The sequence below is a fragment of the Callithrix jacchus genome, chromosome 9, assembly GCF_049354715.1.
Source record: "Callithrix jacchus isolate 240 chromosome 9, calJac240_pri, whole genome shotgun sequence".
Taxonomy (NCBI): Eukaryota; Metazoa; Chordata; class Mammalia; order Primates; family Cebidae; genus Callithrix; species Callithrix jacchus.
The window spans coordinates 132,123,604-132,145,476 of record NC_133510.1 but is presented as its reverse complement, the minus strand read 5'-3'; positions in this window follow the sequence as shown (position 1 = coordinate 132,145,476).

The following is a 21,873-nucleotide window of genomic DNA, read 5'->3' as shown; positions in this document are numbered from 1 at the left end:
TGAGAGTTTCACAGCAAGCACAGCTGAACCCAGTGCAGCTCGGTGAGGGAGGGGCATCCAACACTACTGAGGCATGCGACCCCTATGGAGGTACTCTGCCATTGCTGACGCAGCCTGCCATTGCTGAGGCAACCCGCCGTAACAAAGAGAGTCTGCCAATATACAGGTGGGCCACCATCGCCATGGCAGTTCTAACCACACCCATATAAACCGGACCACAGGGAATTACACTCAGCAGCAGAGCAGAGCCCATGGCAGCAGGGTGGAGCCTCAGCAGGCAGGTAGTGACTAGACTGCCTCCTTTCTGGGCAGGACAGTGCAACAGATACTCATAAATAAAGCCCTAACTCCCCGAGAGAGAGAACCTGAGGGAAAAAAGGGCTTTATGAGTTCTGCTGCAGCAGACTTAAACGTACCTGCCTAGCAGCCCTGAAAGAACAACGGAGCTCATAGCTCAGCACTTGAGCTCCTATAAAGTACAGACTGTCTCCTCAAGCAGCTCTCTGACCCCTGTATATCCAAAGAGTCACCTCAAGAAGGACTGATTAGACTGACATTTGGCGGGCATCATTCTGGAACAAAGATAGCAGAAGAAGAAACTGGTAGCATCCCTCACTGTTCCGCAGCTGTTGCAGATGATCCCCAGGCAAGCAGGGCCTGGAGTGGACCTCAACAGTCCTACAGCAGAGGGGCTAGACTGTTAGAAGGAAAACTAAGAAACAGAAATACTTCATCAGCAACAATCTGGGCGTCCACTCAGAGACCCAATTGAAAAGTCAGCAACTACTCAGATGACAGGTGGATAAATCCACAAAGACGGGAAGAAACGAGCGCAAAAAGGATGAAAACACCCGAAACCGAAACACCTTGCCTCCTACAAGGGACCACAAGCCCTCACCAGCAAGGGAACAAAGCTGGGCGGAGAATGAGTGTGATGAAATGACAGAATCAGACTTCAGAAGGTGGGTAATGAGAAACTTCCGTGAACTAAAAGTACATGTTCTAACTCAATGCAAAGAAACTAAGAACCTTGAAAAAAGATTTGAGGAAATGATAACAAGAATGGACAACTTAGAGAGGAATATGAGTGAATTGATGGAGCTGAAAAACACAACACGAGAACTTCGTGAAGCATGTACAAGTCTCAACAGCTGAATTGACCAAGCAGAAGAAAGGATATCAGAGGTTGAAGATCAACTCAATGAAATAAAATGAGAAGGCAAGATTAGAGAAAAGAGCACAAAAAAGAATGAACAAAAAGTCTCCAAGAAATGTGGGACTATGTGAAAAGACCTAACCTACGTTTGATAGGTGTACCTGAATGTGATGAAGAGAATGAATCCAAGCTGGAAAATACTCTTCAGGATATTATCTAGAAAAATTTCCCCAACCTAGCAAGGCAGGCCAATATTCAAGTCCAGGAAATACAGAGAACACCTCAAGGGTACTCCGCAAGAAGAGCAACCCCAAGGGACATAATTGTCAGATTCACCAGGGTTGAAATGAAGGAGAAAATGCTAAGGGCAGCCAGAGAGAAAGGTCGGGTCACCCACAAAGGGAAGCCCATGAGACTCACAGCAGATCTCTCAGCAGAAACCCTACAAGCCAGAAGAGAGTGGGGGCCAATATTCAACATCCTTAAAGAAAAGAACTTTCAACCCAGAATTTCATATCCAGCCAAACTGAGTTTCATAAGTGAAGGAAAAATAAAATCCTTTGTGAACAAGCAAGTACTCAGAGATTTTGTCACCACCAGGCCTGCTTTACAAGAGCTCCTGAAAGAGGCGCTACACATAGAAAGGAACAGCCAGTACCAGCCATTCCAAAAACATACCAAATGCTAAAGAGCATCAACAAAATGAAGAATCTGCATCAACTAATGGGCAAAACAGCCAGCTAGCATCAAAATGGCAGTATCAAATTTACACATAACAATATTAACCCTAAATGTAACTGGACTAAATGCACCAATCAAAAGACACAGACTGGCAAATTAGATAAAAACCCAAAACCCATCAGTGTGCTGTATCCAGGAAACCCATCTCACATGCAAAGATACACAAGGCTCAAAATAAAGGAATGGAGGAAGATTTACCAAGCAAATGGAGAGTAAAAAAAAAGCAGGAGATGCAATTCTCATCTCTGATAAAATAGACTTTAAAGCAACAAAGATCAAAAGAAACAAAGAAGGACATTACATAATGGTAAAAGGATCGATACAGCAAGAAGAGCGAACGATCCTAAATATATATGGACCCAATACAGGAGCACCCAGGTATATAAGGCAAGTTCTGAATGACTTACAAAGAGACTTAGACTCCCACACCATAATAGTGGGAGACTTTAACACTCCGCTGTCAATATTAGACAGATCAACCAGACAGAAAATTAACAAGGATATCCAGGATTTGAACTTGGACCTGGAACATGCAAACCTGATAGACATTTACAGAACTCTCCACCCCAAATCCACAGAACATACATTCTTCTCAGCACCACATCACACCTACTCTAAAATTGACCACATAATTGGAAGTAAATCACTCCTCAGCAAATGCAAAACAATGGAAATCATAACAAACAGTCTCTCAAACCATAGCGCAATCAAGTTAGAACTCAGAATTTAGAAACTAACTCAGAACCGCACAGCTTCATGGAAACTGAAAAACTGGCTCTTGAATGTTGACTGAATAAACATGAAATGAAGGCAGAAATAAAGAAGTTCTTTGAAACCAATGAGAACGAAGACACAACATGCCAGAATCTCTGGGACACATTTAAAGCAGTCACTAGAGGAAAATATATAGCAATAAGTGCCCACATGAGAAGAGTAGAGAGATCCAAAGTTGACACCCTATCATCAAAATTGAAAGAGCTAGAGGAGCAATATCAAAAAAACTCAAAACTTAGCAAAAGACAAGAAATAACTAAGATCAGAGCTGAACTGAAGGAGATACAGACACGACAAATCCTTCAAATAATCAATAAATCCAAGAGCTTGTTTTTTTGAAAAGATCAACAAAATACAGACTGCTAGCCAGAATGATCAAAAAGAAAAGAGAGAATAACTAAATAGACACAATAAAAAATGATAAAGGGGAAATCACCACAGATTCCACAGAAATTCAATCCATCATCAGAGAATATTACAAACAACTCTATGCACATAAACTAGTAAACCTGGAAGAAAGGGATAAATTCCTGGACACTTGTGTCCTCCTAAGCCTAAACCAGGAGGAAGCCGAAACTATGAATAGACCAATAACAAGGTTTCAAGTTGAGGCAACAATTAAGAGCCTACCACACAAAAAAAGCCCAGGTCCAGACGGGTTCACAGCCTAATTCTACCAGACACACAAAGAGGAACTGTTACCATTCCTTCAGAAACTATTCCAAACAATTCAAAAAGAGAGAATGCTTCCCAAATCATTTTATGAGACCAACATCATCCTGATACCAAAACCCGGCAGAGACTCAACAAGAAAAGAAAACTTCAGGCCAATATCCATGATAAACATAGACACAAAAATCTTCAATAAAATACTGGCAAGCTGATTGCAACAGCACATCAAAAAGCTTATCCTCCATGATCAAGTAGGATTCATCCCGGGGATGCAAGGCTGGTTCAACATATGCAAGTCTATAAACGTAATTCACCACATAAACAGAACCAAAAACAAAAACCACATAATTATCTCAATTGATGCAGAGAAGGCTGTTGACAAAATTCAACAGCCCTTTATGCTAAAAACCCTCAGTCAACTCGGTATTGATGGAACATATCTCAAAATAATAAAAGCTATTTATGACAAACCAACAGCCAATATCATACGGAATGGGCAAAAACTGGAAGCATTCCCTTTGAAATCTGGCACTAGACAAGGATGCCTTCTCTCACCACTCCTATTCAATATAGTGCTGGAAGTTCTAGCCAGAGCAATCAGGCAAGAAAAAGAAATAAAGGGTATTCAAATAGGAAAGGAGGAAGCCAAATTGTCTCTATTTGCAGACGACATGATTGTATACCTAGAAGACCCCATCGTCTCAGCCCAAAAACTCCTGAAACTGAAAAACAACTTCAGCAAAGTTTCAGGATACAAAATCAATGTGCAAAAATCACAAGCATTCGTCTACACCAATAACAGACTTAAAGAAAGCCAAATCAAGAACGAACTACCATTCACAATTGCTACAAAGAAAATAAAATACCTAGGAATACAATTAACAAGGAGTGCAAAGGACTTCTTCAAGGAGAATTACAAACCACTGCTCAACAAAATAAGAGAGGACACAGACAGATGGAGAAACATTCCATGCTCATGGTTAGGAAGAATTAATATTGTGAAAATGGCCATACTGCGCAAAGTAATTTACAGACTCAACGCTATCCGCATCAAACTACCAATGACCTTCTTCACAGAACTGGAAAAAACCACCTTAAACTTCATATGGAACCAAGTCAATTCTAAGCAAAAAGAACACAGCGGGAGGCATCACACTACCAAACTTCAAATTATACTATAAGGCTACAGTAATCAAAACAGCATGGTACTGGTACCAAAACAGAGATATAGACCAATGGAACAGAACAGAGTCCTCGGAGGCAACACAACATACCTACTACTACACAATCTTTGATAAGCCTGACCAAACAAGCAATGGGGAAAGGATTCCCTGTTTAATAAATGGTGTTGGGAAAACTGGCTAGCCATATGCAGAAAGCAGAAACTGGACCCCTTCCTGACACCTTACACTAAAATTAACTCCAGATGGATTAAAGACTTAAACATAAGACCTGGCATCATAAAAACCCTAGAAGAAAATCTAGGCAAAACCATTCAGGACATAGGAGTAGGCAAGGACTTCATGACCAAAATACCAAAAGCATTGGCAACAAAAGCCAAATAGACAAATGGGACCTAATCAAACTCCACAGCTTCTGCACGGCAAAAGAAACAGTCATTAGGGTGAATCGGCAACCAACAGAATGGGAGAAAAATTTTGCAGTTTACCCATCTGGCAAAGGGCTGATATCCAGAATTTACAAAGAACTCAAACAGATTTACAGGAAAAAAACAAACAAGCCCATTCAAAAATGGGCAAAGGATATGAACAGACACTTTACGAAAGAAGACATATATGAGGCCAACAATCACATGAAAAAATGCTCATCATCACTGGTCATTAGAGAGATGCAAATCAAAACCACATTGAGACACCATCTCACGCCAGTTAGAATGGCGATCATTAAAAAATCTGGAGATAACGGATGCTGGAGAGGATGTGGAGAAATAGGAACACTTTTACACTGTTGGTGGGAGTGTAAATTAGTTCAACCATTGTGGAAGACAGTGTGGCAATTCCTCAAGGACCTAGAAATAGAAATCCCATTTGACCCAGCAATCCCATTACTGGGTATATATCCAAAGGACTATAAATTGTTCTACTATAAGGACACATGCACATGAATGTTCATTGCAGCACTGTTTACAATAGCAAAGACCTGGAATCAACCCAAATGCCCATTGATGATAGACTGGATTGGAAAAATGTGGCACATATACACCATGGAATATTATGCAGCAATCAAAAACGATGAGTTCGTGTCGTTTGTAGGGACATGGATGAATCTGGAGAACATCATTCTCAGCAAACTGACACAAGAACAGAAAATGAAATACTGCATGTTCTTACTCATAGGCGAGTGATGAACAGTGAGAACACATGGACACAGGGAGGGGAGTACTACACACTGGGGTCTATTGGGGGAATAGGGGAGGGACAGTGTGGGGGGCTGGGGAGGGATAGCAGGGGGAGAAATGCCAGATGTGTGTGAATGGGACGAAGACAGCAAATCACACTGCCATGTGTGTAGCTATGCAACTATCTTGCATGTCCTGCACACGTACCCCAAAACTTAAAATGCAATAAAAAGGAAAAAAAAATTTTAAATAAAAAATAAATAAATAAAAGTGTGTGGCTTCCTTCACGCTCTCTCTCTCCTGCCGCCATGTAGACGGCTGTGCTTTCCCTTCACCTTCTGCGGTGCTTGTTTCCTGAGTCCTCCCCAGCCATGCAGAGCTGTGAGCCCATTCAACCTCTTTTCTTTACACATTAACTATTCTCAGGTCGTATTCTTTATAGCAGCGTGAGGACAGACTAATACACTGGCCAAAGGACTTTCCACATCACAGTGGATTTGGTCCTCACCACACAGCTCTGAAGTAGGTTAGCTTGATTTCCTCGTATTACAGGTGAGGAAATTGAGGCACAAAGAGATTGAGCAACATACCTGATATTACATCTAGAAAATGGCAGAGTTGGAACTCAATACCACGCAGTCTGGCTTCAGAAGGTACAAATATAAGTGGGTGAAATCAGCCAGGAGTTAGAATCCTGACATTCCATATTGCACTTTCTGTTTTTTGTTTTTTGTTTTTTGAGATGGAGTTTTGCTCTTGTTACCCAGGCTGGAGTGCAATGGTGTGATCTCCGCTCACCGCAACCTCCGCCTCCTGGGTTCAGGCAATTCTCCTGCCTCAGCCTCCTGAGTAGCTGGGATTACAGGCGCGTACCACCATGCCCAGCTAATTTTTTGTATTTTTAATAGAGACAGGGTTTCACCATGTTGACCAGGATGGTCTCGATCTCTTGACCTCAGGATCCACCTGCCTCAGCCTCCCAAAGTGCTGGGATTACAGGCGTGAGCCACCGTGCCCGGCCGCCATATTGCATTTTCAACAGCACAGCAGACAACCAGAGTGAGGATGGAGGGGGTGAGGACAGATGTGGCAGGCAAGAGCGCCACATGGCTGCCCTTGGAAAACACACCCTCCGCACCAACGGCTATTTTATCTTTTTTTTGGAAAGAGCTCAAAACTGGGATTTTTCTTTATAAAGTGTCTCTCAGTTTTAAGATATGGACTCAGTTTACTTGTTATAACTGTAGACCATCTTACGACCTCTGAATTAGAACTAGATAATGTTGTGTTGACACAAATTGCCAGCCCTCTGTGATTCATTTGGGCCCAGCTTGAGGAGCTCACCCAGGGAGACCCTCTCTTTCTATTACTGCATCACAAAACTAAATAACACACTAAATCTTAGTGACTTACAATGAAAACAGTTTGCTTATTGTTATGGTTTATGGATTGTAATTTATTATGATGGTTTAGTAATTACTGTAACTATTGCTCATGAGTCCGCGGCTCTGCTGATCTGAGCCGTGTTCAGATCACTCTGGACTGAACTCATATTATCTTCAGTCAGCTGCCTGGTCAGCTGGAGGCTGGCTGGTCTAGAATGGCACACAAGACCCTGGTTCTACTCCATGTGGTCAACAAAAGCAAGTCAAGCGACCAGGCTGTGTTTTCCACTCAGCCATGAGGAAATAGACAAGTGTCCTAGGCATGGAGCCTGGAACTGATAAGGCCACAGAATCACCCACTTCCTTGCCACTGCACTCATTTTGTGGCCTTTCCCCTTCCTCTGCCCGGCCTTGGAAACTAGGACTTTGTTGATTGCTTAAGGAAAGCCAATGGCTAGAAAGGAACAATTAAACTTTCAGAGGTGCCACTAGGTGAAATTATTCATTGATGTCTGATAAATTCAAACTATTCAGGTTTAATTTTATTGTTTGCTCCTATTCCCATTGAAATAGTTATCAAAGGAAGCGGGAATTAGAAGTCGACCCCTATGAGGAATTGATGCCATGGATTGCATACCTCAACGGCAACAGGAAAAAAGTGAATCAATAGCCTTAGTGAGGTGGAAGTTCCGCACTGTATGAAGACCGTCACCCTCCGGGAGGGCTTTTCCCACCTTCCTCCTAGAATGTGTGGAGTGGTGTGAATCTCACACGTTAATGTATGCATAACAGTTAATATACAGAAAAATACATTAGAACAAAGGGAGGACAGTGTAAGTGGAAACCATTACTCTCATCATTCCTCAGTCCCACTGTGTTTTGCTAAGAACGTGCTTAGTGCACGATGTTGTGATAAATGTGTGTTATCGGGTTTAATAAATGCTCACTCTTTGCTGCTCTCTCTCTCTCTCTCTCTCTCTCTCTTCGACACAGTCATGCCCTGTCGCCCAGGCTGGAGTGCAGTGGTGCCCAGCTCACTGCAACCTCTGCCTCTGGAGTTCCAGCGAGTCTCATGCCTTAGCCCTCGAGTAGCTCCCTCTCCACATGCACGCTCTTTTAATTATGTATAAAACGACATCCCAGAGGTGTCCACATCATGATCCCTGGAGCCTGTGGAGGTGTTACTGACACAGCCCACAGGATTCGTAGGGGTGATGTATTAGTCTGTTCTCGCACTGCTATAAAGAAATAACAAACTGGGTAATTTACAGAGAAAAGGGGCTTAAATGGCTCATGGTTCTGCAGGCTGTACAGGGCGCCTGGTGGCCTGTGCTCCTGGGGAGGCGTCAGGGAGCTTTGACTCATGGCGGAAGGTGAAGAGGGAGCAGGTGTCTTGCCTGGCAGGAGCAGGGCCAAAGGCAGGTGGAGGTGCCACACACAGAACCAGATCACAGAGGAACTCGTGCACTCACTCTCATGAGAACAGCATGGAGAGAACGGTGCTACCCCATGGATGAGAACTTGGCCCCCATGATCCAGTCCCCTCCCACCAGGCCCCACCTGCAACACTGGGGATGACAGTGCGACAGGAGATTTGGGTGGAGACACAGATCCAAAACCCGTCACGTGGTTATGTGAGCAGATCATCCTGGATTATCCCAAGAATCAGCATGTTCATAATAGGGAGACAGAGTCCCAGAACAACAGGAGATACAGGGACCCACAGAGGTCGGAGAGACCTGAGGCCCCTGTGCTGCTGGTGTTAAGATGGAAGAAGGGACTGTAGGAGTCCATTCTCTGACTGACTCAGTGATTTATAAAGATGAGAGGTGTCATCGGCTCATGGTTCCACAGGCTGTACAGGAAGCAGAGTGGCTTTGGCTCAGCTTCTGGGGAGACCTCGGGGAGCTTTCAATCTTGGTGGAAGGCAAAGGGAGAGCAGGCACTTCTCGTGGCTGGAGCAGGAGGAAAGTGGGGGATGCGGGCGCTACACACTTTTAAATCACCAGATCTCACGAGAACTTATCAGCAGGACAGCACCAAGGGCGATGGTGCTAAACCATTCACGGAGGCCATGACCCAATCACCTCCCACCCAGCCTCACCTCCAACGTTGGGAATAACCATTCTACACGAGATTTGGGCAGGGACATGGGTCCAAACCATGTCAGCAGCCACGAGGCAGGGAATTGGGCAGGCTTCAGGAGCTGCAGGAGGCAAGAAACTGATGCTCCCCAAAGCCCTCAGCAGGAAGGGAGCTCTGCTTGATGTTAGGACTTCTGGCTTTGGATCTGTCTGATGATAAATGCCTGCTATTTACGGCCACCAGATTTGTGGTGACTTGTCCCAGCAGCAGTCAGATACTAATACAGATGGAAATGGGGACAGCATACCCTCCTCAGTTCTCGGCCTTCCCAATCCCGTCAAGAAATTGCCCAGCACAGGAACGGCCATCAGGGTCTCTGGGACCAGCCTGCCTGCGTGAATTCCCAGCTCTCACACCAGTCATTTGAATCTCCTGTGCTTCAGTTTCCTTATCTGCACAATGGGCATAATACAAGCTCATGTCTGATAGCATTCATAGAAAGATTTAGCCAATTAATACATGAAATGCATTTCCAGTTTCCAGCACATGTAAAAAAATATGTTCGATGTCTAGGGGTCTGCAAGCCATTGTGAGAAGAAAGACTCAGTTCTTGGTGTTAGTATTATGCATTTCCATCAAATTAAATTCAAGGAGAGAAGGAAAGAAACAACCGCTTCTGCACACCTGGGTGCAGTGTCTCTCTGTGCAAGCCCTAGAGGTCCATGCACTAGCGTGTGTCGTGTGGGCCTGTTAGCATGTGTAACTTTGGACAGATCACTTATGTTAGTTATTGCTTTCTATTTCATCTCCCCTGGACCCCAGTAATAACTTGGGCATTTCTATGGTATGATAGATCTCTGAAAATAGTTCACACCCTGTTGGATGCCTGTTAACACACGAATGAATTAAGCTTAAACTCCAGATGACCTTTATCTAGAGGAGTAACACAAGTAAAAGGTTTTTTCATGTAAAAGGCTAGATGTCACATTGGTTGTCATCTCCCTAAAGCCCTTGTAGACCTAGAAACGTTAAAAAAAAAAAGGGGGGGGGCATCTCAATGATGTCCGTCCTTCTCTAGGGAGAAACAGGCATTTGCTCAAATCCAGGAAGCCCCCCCGCCATAGTGCCCTCCTCTATCTCCCTCTGGCCCTTTCCTCCTCACCCCTACCGTGGTTCAGGGGCTGTGCGGAAGGGTGGAAGGGAAATTGCCCAGATACTGTACATATGCAAACGGCGTGGCCAGTTGATTTGTAATGGTCATTACGGTACAAATGCATGTCATCCGGAACATTTCTTGAAGGATAGTCCTTGTTATTTGGCTTTGCAAGCTCATGAGGAAAGAAATTCCTTGCAGGACATGAAAAAGAGACTTGTTTCCTCTTGTGTGGCATCAGCATTAATAATGAATCAGTGAATTAGCCCTAAGCTCCATTCATGTGTGTGTAAGTCTCTCTTTCACACCTCTGCACGGGTCTGAAAGGCACCTCTAACCTATTCTAACCACACAGGTTCTTGGTATTTGTTCTACTGTTCATTTCACCCACTAAGAGTAGACTCAGCGGCACAGAACAGAAATCCCAAAATAACAGCTGCATAAACACAAGGGTCTTATTCTCTTACATAAAAGGCATTGAAAACTGGACAGCTCATGCCTGACACAGAGACCCCACAAAGTAATTCGGGATGAAGGCTTTTTCAACCTCAAGGTCACAAAGTGGCCCCTGAAGCTACAAATACTGTATATTAATTCCAGGTAGCCAGAAGGAGAGGTAAGAGGTGGGGCCCTCTTGGCTGAGGCATGACATTTAAAGGACGTTCCTGGAAGTTCCTCCCGAAGATGCCACTTTTATCTGATTGGCCAGGATTTAGTCACATGGCTAGTGCCCGCTGCCAGGAAAGCCAAAAAGTGCAGAATTTTTTATCTTTGCAAGTTGCCACCCCTGAGAAAGGCTGGACTCTGAGGCTGAGGGAAGGTGAGGGAACACCACCCAGGCAACAGCAGTCTCAGCTACACTTCTAAGCCACTCCTCACTCAGCTACCCCCTCCAAGCCCTCCTCACTCAGCTACCCCCTCCAAGCCCTCCTCACTCAGCTACCCCCTCCAAGCCCTCCTCACTCAGCTACTCACTCCAAGCCCTCCTCATTCAGCTACCCCCTCCAAACCCCTCCTCACTCAGCTACTCACTCCAAGCCCTCCTCACTCAGCTACCCCCTCCAAGCCCTCCTCACTCAGCTACCCCCTCCAAGCCCTCCTCCCTCAGCTACCCGATACAAACTGCTACTCCTTCAGCTACTCCCTCTAAGCTGCTCCTCACTCAGCTACCCCCTCTAAGCCACTTCTCCCAGGAATTGGCCAGCTCATGAATGGCACCCCCAGCTCCTCTGGCCAAAGCCACAGCAGCACCCTGGCTCACTTACCTGCATCCTCCACACTTAATTAAACACCCAAAACACTCAGTTCCACACCTAAAACACATCTGTTTCTGCCCACGTCGCTCTGCCTCCCTGATGCTACCATACCCCAGGATACCTGTAAGTGTAAACTATTGCTCTTATCATCCCTAAGTCCCACTGTGTTTTGTAAAGAACCTACTTCGTGCACAATGTTGTGATAAATGTGCTCAGATTTAATAAACGCTCACTGAATAGAGAGCCGCTGGTCACTTTCACTTGCTGCTTCACTTGAGACTCACCTGCTCTGTCCTTCCCACAACCCACTCTCCACAGAGCAGCACAGTCTCACCATGCCATGCCCCTACTGAGGCCTCTCCTATGGCATCCCATTACTGTTGAGTTAAAAGGCACACACTGGCCACTGTCATGCAGACCCTCTGTGGTCTGAGCCCCCACACGTCCTGAGCACGTGTCCTGGCTCCCTCCACACAACTCACTCCTGAGCTCCACCCACAGGGACTATCTTCTGCTCTTCCAACACCCCAAGCCCTTCCTACCTGGGGCTTCTGCACCTACCCTTCCCTGTGTCTGGACAGCTTCACCTCAGCTGTGCACCTGCGACCTCATTGCAATTCTACCTCAATACGATGACCCACCTCCCAACACCCTCTCCCGTCACCTGAGACCAAGTCTCAACCCACTCTTACACGCCCCAGTCACTCTGTAATCCCTGTTTTATCTTCTTTACAAGCTGGCCAGGTGCAGTGGCTCACATCCATAATCCCAGCACTTTGGGAGGCCGAAGCAGGAGGATCACTTGAGCCCAGGAGTTCTAGACCCACCTGGGTAACACAGTGAGAGTCTGTCTCTACCACACACACACACACACACACACACACACACACACACACACACAGAGCAGGGTGTAATGGCATGTGCCTGTGGTCCAGCTACTTGAAAGGCTGGGGTGGGAGGCTCACTTGAGCCCAGGAGTTCTAGACCCACCTGGGTAACACAGTGAGACTCTGTCTCTATGACAGACACACACACACACACACACACACACACACACACACACACACACAGCAGGATGTAGGGGCATGTGCCTGTGGTCCAGCTACTTGAAAGGCTGGGGTGGGAGGCTCACTTGAGCCCAGGAGTTCTAGACCCACCTGGGTAACACAGTGAGACTCTGTCTCTATGACAGACACACACACACACACACACACACACACACACACAGCAGGATGTAGGGGCATGTGCCTGTGGTTCAGCTACTTGAAAGGCTGGGGTGGGAGGATCGCTTGAGCCCAGGATTTGAGGCTGTAGTCAGAATGATTACCATGGCACCCCAGCCTGGGCAACAGAGCAAGACACTCTCCCAAAATAAATAAATAAAATCTATCATTACTTACAATTATCCTTTTTAAATGTACTGGTTTACTGATTTCCAATTCGACTCTTCCTGTTGGAACACAACCCGCCACGAGGACAGGGAGCCTGTCTTTCTTGAGGTTAGATTCTTCAATGTGTAGAAGTGAATTTGATGCATAAGAGGTGCCCAAACGCTGCTGTTAAGTAAACAAATGACCGGAGGAGGGAACCCTTCTGAGGCAAGCACTGGGGCCGGGCGCCGTGGCTCATACCTGTAACCCCAGCACTCTGGGAGGCCAAGGCCGGCGGATCACCTGAAGTCAGGAGTTCGCAACCAGCTTGACCAACATGGAGAAACTCTGTCTCTACTAAAAATGTTTTTTAAAATTAGCCAGACCTAATTATCAGCCAGTAATCCCAGCTCCTCGGGAGGCTGAGACAGAAGAATCGCCTGAACCCAGGAGGCAGAGGTTGTGCTGAGCTGAGATCCCACCATTGAACTGCAGCCTGGGCAACAAGAGTGAAACTCTGACTCAAAAAAAAAAAAAAAAAAAAAGAATGGAATGGATGGGCATTGGAGGAGTGGAATGGATCTGGGGAGAATTACCCACCTCCCTGGGAAAGAACAAACTATGAAAATGCCTAGGAGTCAACCAAGACCAAAGCGGGAGACGATGGATCCTGGGAGCTCAGCGCAGGAAAGCTGCCGGCCACTCAGTGGGACACCAAGAGAGAGCCGCTGACTTTCTCGCGACTGTGCGTCTGAGCTCAAAGAACAGGAGAAAGAGAGATGCTTCCTGGAATGATGAAATTACACCGGACAACTGAATGGAAACTTCTCAGTTCCCACTGAGGCATTAAATAGTTGATTTCCACATGGAGGCCTCCATCGCTTGTGACAAACTGTTTCTTTATTTTTCCACAGAAATGTTGGAGATGAAAAAGAGGGACCAAGAGGACCTCGCCCGACTGCAGCCTTGCCAGCGAGCTTCGCCGCTCACCAGTGAAGACTCAGCCAGCGGCGGAAGAACAGAAGCATCCAAAGATAGATTATGCTTTCACTTCCAATTAGAATGAGCTATTAATTACATGTTTTGAATTGACTTGAGTTATAAATTGCTCATACGGAAAGAGAGCTGTTTTCTTTTTCCCACAGAGTTCAGCATTGCCAGCTTCCACGGGCAAAAATAAAGTCTTCTCTTGAGAGATTTCCAAATCTCAGTAACGGAGGGTATTAAACAAGGAAAGGTGGGTTTAGCCCTGAGAGCTCAGAAGGAACTCACATTCGGCCAGTTTGGGACTCTCGGGCTGGCCGTTACATCTTTAGATCACTTGGGTTGACTCTCAATTAAAGCTGGTGTCCCAGATAGCTGCAGTTAATCTGCTGAGTACACTCGCCACCAAATGTCAGGATTTCACGTGGTCTTTGAAAAACTTGGCACAGCTGCTACACTGACAGTCCCAAAACAGCTCATTTCAACTGGGTTAAGAACTGCAATGGTGGTATTGATCCCTTAAACACCATGCACGCGGTATTGATCCGTTAAACGCCATGCACGCGGTATTGATCCGTTAAACGCCATGCACGCGGTATTGATCCGTCAAACGCCATGCACGCGGTATTGATCCGTCAAACGCCATGCACGCGGTATTGATCCGTCAAACGCCATGCACGCGGTATTGATCCGTCAAACGCCATGCACGCGGTATTGATCCGTCAAACGCCATGCACGCGGTATTGATCCGTTAAACGCCATGCACGCGGTATTGATCCGTTAAACGCCATGCACGCGGTATTGATCCGTCAAACGCCATGCACGCGGTATTGATCCGTTAAACGCCATGCACGCGGTATTGATCCGTTAAACGCCATGCACGCGGTATTGATCCCTTAAACGCCATGCACACGGTATTGATCCGTCAAACGCCATGCACGCGGTATTGATCCGTTAAACGCCATGCACGCGGTATTGATCCGTTAAACGCCATGCACGCGGTATTGATCCCTTAAACGCCATGCACACGGTATTGATCCGTTAAACACCATGCCATATTTGATTGGGAGGTTACTCCCGATCACCCTCTTAAAACCCTCGCAGATTAAAGTCCTGTGCCAGTCTGTGTACGAAATGAGCATTTCAGTGTTTACTGCTGGAGCACTGTATTTGAAGTGTACCCCTAACTTTACGTCCAACTCTTTCTTTCTGCCGTTAGATACTGCCTAGAAGACCAAAACACAGCCTTAAGCCAGAAGCCCAGGAGATACTTACACAATACATGATTTGAGCTTTTGATCAAGACTTCATGAGTTTGAGCCACGAGTGGTGGCTCACACCTGTAATCCCAGCACTTTGGGATGTCGAGGTGGGCAGATCATGAGGTCAGGAGATGGAGACCATTTTGGTGGTGAAACCCTATCTCTACTTAAATACAAAAAATTAGGAGGTGGGAGCCTGTAGTCCCAGGTACTCGGGAGGCTGAGGCAGGGGAGTCACCTGAACCTGGCGGTGGAGGTTGCAGTGAGCTGAGATGGCACCACTGCACTCCAGCCTGGGCGACAGAGCAAAACTCCGTCTCAAAAAAAAAAAGATTTCCTGAGTTTTGGGGATGAAATATCCCCAGTGAAACACTGGGAAGAAGATGCAAAGGTCCCCTTCGTTTTATTCCATGACCTCTGCTAGTTCACGCCAGAAACGACACATCGCCCCTCATGTTGGCATTTGGACCTGGTAAGAGCTCAAGACACAGTCACTGAGGGATGAGTCAGATGTAGTAATTATGTTTTCTGCTTCATTCCCTTAACTATTTTAAAAATATTATTTTTTAGCCTACCAAAACATGCTTACTTTGGAAAACCAGAAAAACTACAGAAAAAATAATGCCTAAGAAAAGAATAATTACCCACAACCTTATCACCCAAATACACGTGTGTGCACCACTGGAAGTCTGGTGTATGCACATATATGCATGATTTCAACGAGGATATACTCACATTTACCTATTCGATATATTTTGTTTTATATGCATATGTATTTATACATATATAAAACCAAGTCGTTCTAAAGAAGGTTTGCGCCAGACTGCAGATGCAGGACGATCCCGCTGGCAGCACGTGAGACTCTGGTGATTTTAAGGTGCTCATTACTTTAGCCACCGCTTTCACATTGTCCTGGCTTCTACTGACCTGCCTTCTAACTCCACAGGGCAGAGAGCAAACGCGCTGATTGATTTCATCAGGATTCGGTGTCAAATGTCCCCACTCCCCACCCTCTAGCTCCCACACCCTCTAGAGCGGTGGCTAAAGGCCTAAGGAAGCCACATTCACAGAGGCCAGCTTGTTCGTGCAGGAGGCAGAGGTGTGCTGAGAAGCTCTGGGTGACATGCACATTTTATTCTGAAAACAATGGGGTCCTGGGTTGGCAAATAAATGGATGGTCTTAACTTGGCTAAATTGTTTCTGTGCTGGGGTAGTGGGTTGAATTGTGGCCCTTCGAAGATATGTCTACCCAAAACCTAAGCATGAGATCTTATTTGGAGCAAGTATCTTTGCGAATGTCATTAAGGCAATACTTTTTTTTTTTTTTCTTGAGCCAGAGTCTCGTGCTGTCACCCAGGCTGGAGTGCAACGATACAATCTTGGCTCACTGCTGCCTCCACCTCCCGGGTTCAAGCGATTACCATGCCTCAACTTCCAGAGTAGCTGAGATTACAAGTGCCTGCCACCATGCTAATTTTCGTATATATTTTTTAGTAGAGTTGGGGTTTCCCCATGTTGACCAGGCTGGTCTCAAACTCCTGGCCTCAAGTGATCCACCCGTCTCAGCCTCCCAAACTGATGGGATTACAGGTGTGAGCCACCACGCCAGGCCAGGGTGAGGGTCTTGAGATGAGGTCACCCTGCATTTGGCCCTAAAGCTGAGAATGAGGATCCTGACAAGAGAGAAGAGGAGAACACACAGAGACACAGGGAGGAGGCCACGGGAACACAGAGGCAGAGCTGGGAGCCATGCGGCCACAGACCAAGGAACGCCTGGAGCCACCAAGAGCTGGAAGAGGCAGGAGGAGAACACAGAGAGACACAGGAAGGAGGCCACAGGAACACAGAGGCAGAGCTGGGAGCCATGCGGCCACAGACCAAGGAACGCCTAGAGCCACCAAGAGCTGAAAGAGGCAGGAGGAGAGCAGAGAGACACAGGGAGGAGGCCACGGGAACACAGAGGCAGAGCTGGGAGCAATGTGGCCACAGACCAAGGAACGCCTGGAGCCACCAAGAGCTGAAAGGGGCAGGAGTAGAACAGAGAGACACAGGAAGGAGGCCATGGGAACACAGAGGCAGAGCTGGGAGCCATGCGGCCACAGACCAAGGAACACCTGAAGCCACCAAGAGCTGAAAGAGGCAGGAGGAGAGCATAGAGACACAGGGAGGAGGCCACAGGAACACAGAGGCAGAGCTGGGAGCAATGTGGCCACAGACCAAGGAACGCCTAGAGCCACCAAGAGCTGAAAGGGGCAGGAGGAGAACAGAGAGACACAGGAAGGAGGCCACGGGAACACAGAGGCAGAGCTGGCAGCAATGTGGCCACAGACCAAGAAACGCCTGGAGCCGCCAAGAGCTGGAAGAGACAGGGGGAGAACACAGAGAGACACAGGGAGGAGGCCACGGGAACACAGAGGCAGAGCTGGGAGCAATGTGGCCACAGACCAAGGAACACCTGGAGCCACCAAGAGCTGGAAGAGGCAGGAGGGAGTGTCCCCTAGAGCCTCTGAAGGGAGCATGGCCCTGCCCACTTCTGGATTTTAGATCTCCAGCCTCCAGACTGTGGGGTGTCATTTTTTTTTTTTTTGAAGTATTGTTCTTGTGGCCCCAGGTGGAGTTCAGTGTTGTGATCTCAGCTTGCTGCAACCTCCACCTCCCGGGTTCAAGTGATCCTCCTGCCTCAGCCTCCAGAGTACACTGCATCTTCTCTGTCCCTCAATGTCCCTGTGGCCCGCGCAGATGCCCGTCCCACCTTCCTTGTCCCACAATCTGAACTAGGGACTCACTTGTCAGAATGAGTGAGCCACTTGCTCACCCAGTGGCTTCCAGGTCGCCTCCGCCTCTAGGGGTACCAGTAGCCGGGCAGAGGAGGAAGGAGAGTGGGTGCTCCTCCCTGCAGGGGTCCCACTGGGGCCGGGACTGGACAGGCTGCACCCCTCCACACAAGGCCGCAGCTCCTATCAGTGCACCCTCTCCACACAGCTTTCTCTCTCCAGGTATGGGGACCGCTCCCACCACTGCAATTCAAGTCTATAGATTGGAAGCTTCCCCTCCATTCGTCCCAGAGATGCACCACTCCGGGATGCTCCTAGCCTCTGGGGCACCTGTGTGAGTAATCTTGTATGAAACTCTTCTCGAAGCTGGATGAGGCCACCTACTTCTGTGACATGGTTCCATAAGTAAATCATGATAGTATTGCATGCTTTATGTATGTTCAGAATTCTCCATGACAAAAAGTTTAGAAACATGTAAGAGAAGTTTTTTAAAAAGAAGGCTGGTGGCAGCACACAGCTCCAGTCTCCCGCAAGATGGCCAGCCGCCACCTCCCCGCCTCCCCTGCTTGCTAGATGGCTGTTGGAGCTCCAGTCACCATGCCTGAGTTCAGGGCGGGACGAAGGGATAGGCAAACGGTAAAAGGCATCTGTTTCTGGTAATGTCTCATCTAGAAAATTCTGTTTACAACATACATGCTGGCACTGTGCCTCATGGCCGCAGGCAGACAGGAGGGATGTAATATTGCCACCTGAGCACATTGCCTTCTTTGACCAAAACTGGGGCTTAGTTGGTAAGAAGAGAGTAGGTGTCAGGTATGCAATTAGCATTCTCTGCCACTGAGGGTGAATTCACTCAGGAAATGAAAAAGTTACCTGTGAGAAAAGGTCACCAGTGAGAAGATCTCACAACAGGTTCGGAAAGGCACAAGAGCGCCCTCAGTCATGGCCAGAGCAAAACCCACAGACTTAGTGAATGGGATTCTTCAAACCCTAAGCTTGACTGATGGAAGCTTTTACAGTTGACCGATCGGTGCCTTGGACTAATCCCATTCCCGACTTCCAAATAGCCTCATTCACCAACACTTTTCAGGTAATTATAAGCCACTTTCGTTGCAGTCCAACCCATACTAACGTAAGCAAAAAGTATACTTTATTTTGAAAGGTAAGAGGGGTCAGTTGGAACCGAAAGATAAGAACTATCTCAGGAATAGCCAGAATCAGGGACTGGAATGCCTTTGGACCTCTCCCTCTCTCTCATTCTGCTTTTTTCTGTACCCTTTCTTATATTTGCCTCTCTCCTTTGCAGCTCCAAATTGTCAGGGAAAGATTCCAGTTACCTGTTATCTTGGAAGAGGCATCTACTCCTGGACCAACACATCGTGACCAGGGGAAGGGTACTGAGGAAGAGACGGTATGATATATTATTAATAGCTCTCACACGGCTATAAAGAATTGCCTGAGACTGGCTAAACCTCTTTTTTTCTACAAAGAAAAGAGGTTTAATAGACTCACAGTTGCACATGGCTGGGAAGGCCCCAGCAAGCTTACGATCGTGGTGGAAGGGGAAGCAGGCATGTCTCACATGGCGGCAGGTGAGAGTGTGTAGGAGGAGCTGTCAATAACACTCATAAAATCATCAGATCTTGTGAGAACTCACTCACTATCACAGGGACAGAGTGGGGGAAACCACCCCCATGACCCAGTCACCTCCCGCCAGCTCCCACCGGCCACATGTGGGGATTATGGGGACGATAATTTGGATGAGATTTGGGTGGGGTCACAGAGCCAAACCATATCAATAACTAAACATCTATACATACATACATATATATATATATTCTTGATTATAATTCAGACATTTAAAAAATCTGCAACATGAGATATTAAAATGATCTTTGTCAAATCGTGGTGCAAATGATTTAGACCAGTCGACCGCAATGATTATGGCTTTGATCGATCTTCTTTGACCATTTTTGAAAATTTACTGAGCGTACAGACATCGATGTCTCATCATCTTCAAACTGGCTTTGCTTTCGCCAGTCCCCTCATTAGGGTGTTAAATGAAACCTAACATACTTTCATTGGTAGAGTTATATTTTTCACATTTTGAAATTTCTATTTGTAACATTGGTCATGTGGTAACCTTCCACCTTCTGTAAAATTCATGCTTTAACACCTGCCCTGTAAGCATAAGCTGGGCACTCCCGGCTCTGGACAGGAGGTCTGAGGTGCTTGGGTCACCCCGCCTTGGTGTCCCGCCTCCCTCATTGCCTAACCCCACCGTCACTCCCCACTGCTTAGGAGCACTTTTCAAATACCAACCAAGCAATCCAGAGTCCATACCTACAACTACCTTCCTTCTCAGGCTCTCACACTCTAGAGGTCAGTATCCACCTGCCCGCTCTCCCCAAAGCCAGGTACCAGACAACTGGAGGCGGCCCTGTGCCCAGAGCCCACTGAAACTATTCAAGTGAGTCAGTGCTGAGCCTCACTTGTTCCTGCCATGGAAACCACCATAAAGTGTCTTCCCTGCACATTCCTCTATCTGTGTCTCCTGTGCAACCCTGGTGCATCCCACGGGGCAGGATGTGTCCCGCTTGGTGAGATGTGTCCCCTCCTCTTGGGAACTGCGAGTGGCAGCTATCATTTGAATGGCAGTCATCTCAGATCTGTTGGTCTCGTTGTGACCAGAATTTCCTATTTAATACCCTGTAGTTTAGAACAGACAGCACAAAGATCCTGTCTTCCCTTCCTGCTACGCAGCCGGGCCCAACACCTCCCCAGCTGTGTCCTCTACTCTCAGATCACTGCATTTAGCTGATCTCAGGGAGGGGGACAGAGCGGACATGGCACACACCGTTCCCCACCTGCATCCCACTCCTGGCTCCCACCCTCGCCCCTAACCCAGCCTGGGCCGCCTTCTCCTGGACCCAGGGACCTGACTCATTTATTTTCTTTCCAATCTGGTGATTAAAGCACAGCCTGAGTCCTCCAGGACTTTGATTCCAGTACCCATCTAGACCTCCATTTAGAACATTAAAACCATTCTCTCTCCAACACGCCCTGCTTTGCAATTCAATAGCTTTGTTTCTCGAGAGTATTGTTCCCTCTCTTGCAGCATTCAAAAGCCTCCTCAGAAACTCAGAGCCAAGAATTTGACTCTTGATAACCTGAATTTGGTGTGTCAATGGCCACCTCCACCACCTAATTCTAATTTCCTAGTGAATTATCTGCATGTATCTGTGTATGTGTGCAAAACAAAATACTTACCAGTTCATATCCGAGTTTATTATTCTGCCACTGACAAGCAGAAATACTGTTTTCATACCGCCAGTATCATAGTTTATGAAGTTGATCCAAAGAGTAGTTATTTCTAGAATGCTAAAAACATTCTAAAACCAATAAAGTCTCATTGTATTTGGAACCCAATCATCAAAATTTCCTCTCAGTGTTACTTATCAACAAATAACAATCCTTATGGCAGAGGCATTTGAACCAGAGCAGCTCCATCTCGAATAGGAGCTGGGTAAAATGAGGCCGAGACCTGCCGGGCTGCAATCCCAGGAGGTGAGAGGGCTGCAATCCCAGGAGGTGAGAGGGCTGTAATCCCAGGAGGTGAGAGGGCTGTAATCCCAGGAGGTGAGAGGGCTGCAATCCCAGGAGGTGAGAGGGCTGCAATCCCAGGAGGTGACAGGGCTGCAATCCCAGGAGGTGACAGGGCTGCAATCCCAGGAGGTGACAGGGCTGCAATCCCAGGAGGTGAGAGGGCTGTAATCCCAGGAGGTGACAGGGCTGCAATCCCAGGAGGTGACAGGGCTGCAATCCCAGGAGGTGAGAGGGCTGTAATCCCAGGAGGTGAGAGGGCTGCATTCCCAGGAGGTGAGAGGGCTGCAATCCCAGGA